This window comes from Meles meles, chromosome 7 (genome assembly GCF_922984935.1).
Source record: "Meles meles chromosome 7, mMelMel3.1 paternal haplotype, whole genome shotgun sequence".
NCBI classification, from domain to species: Eukaryota; Metazoa; Chordata; class Mammalia; order Carnivora; family Mustelidae; genus Meles; species Meles meles.
The window spans coordinates 68,179,209-68,180,458 of NC_060072.1; the positions used below are offsets into that span (position 1 = coordinate 68,179,209).

A 1,250-nucleotide genomic window follows, 5' to 3' on the forward strand; every position below is an offset into this window, starting at 1 on the left:
TAATAATTAGCAAAAACGATTTCGATTTCATGGCACTGTTATGCGAGTAGAAGCTTTTTGTGGAGACTGAGGCAAGGGCTGCAGTTCTGCAAGGATGAAACTTACTCTCGTGACCTGATTGCAACTGCTCTCTTTCCTCATTAACACATTCTAAACCAAGAAGCATAACACTACACATTATCTTTTATCTGAAGCTTTCAGAGCCCTCAGTAAAGCTCCATCTGCAGTATCCAGCACTATTAATCCCATTTAGAGGTTTTCTTCCTTATAGAATTGTATCCCTCACTATCAATAGCTTCAGAGAGTTTCTTCCTATTCTCTTGTGTTGCATGTAGATAAGCAATGTAAGCCATGCAAATCCAAAAGCCTTTACAGGTTAGGCTTAATGAAGAGCTCTGGATTCACAACTTGAAATAAGGCTGTTCTATGGACCTCTGAGCCCTGGGTTTTGAAAGTCTATCTCTTTGGGTGGTTCCTTTTTAAAGCTGGGAGGCTCAGTCACTGAAGACATCTTGACTAATGACTTATTACCTGCTGCAAGGTCACCTCCCTTGCACATTCTACTGCTCTCCCCATGTTTCTGTGTATAATATTTTCATTAAGTTTTGAATTATGTCCTAATCTCCACTATAATTTCTTCTTTCATCCCTGAGTTATTTACATTTCATATGGTTGGGTTTTTAGTATTTACTATTAATATTTTCTTTATGAATTTTATCCTAAATGTATACATAAGATGTTCTGAGAGATTTATTACTTCACAGTGAATGAGTGCCTCAGCCCCCTTTGCCTCAGCCTTAGCCCCTGGGGGTATGTGATGAGAGAAGATGAGGTTTTTTTCCTACACAAGTGTTATCAAGTAAAAACAAATCCAGATTTAGGTATAGAAAAACTTTATTGGAAAATAATGTGGCACTGAGAATGCTCTGACCATAAGATCTCCAATTGTCTCAAAGATCAGATGGATATAAGGGGATGGTTGATAAGTGAAAGTCTTTTTTCGTGGTTAGTTAATTTTCAGGAAGTGTCTGAGGACATACTATTTCAGTGCAGGTTCAGACTGAGGGTAAATTAAAGTTCAGGGGTCTGTGAGGCGTGAAGCCTAAAGTTTGATTAGGTCCTTTTAGGGCATTTTGTCCAGATTGGTCTGTGGGGACAAACAGTTCAACTAACCATTTATGAGACAAACAATGGGAATTTGGAGGTCTGGGTCCAGCTTTGCCACATGTGAACAAAGCCATACAGGGAAA

General features: G+C 38.9%; 1 pseudogene; it reads right to left on the reverse strand.

The window, feature by feature from the left end:
* Positions 1-239: 239 nt before the first annotated feature.
* Positions 240-511, reverse strand: LOC123945934 (annotated as a pseudogene).
* Between the last annotated feature and the right edge of the window lie 739 nt (positions 512-1,250).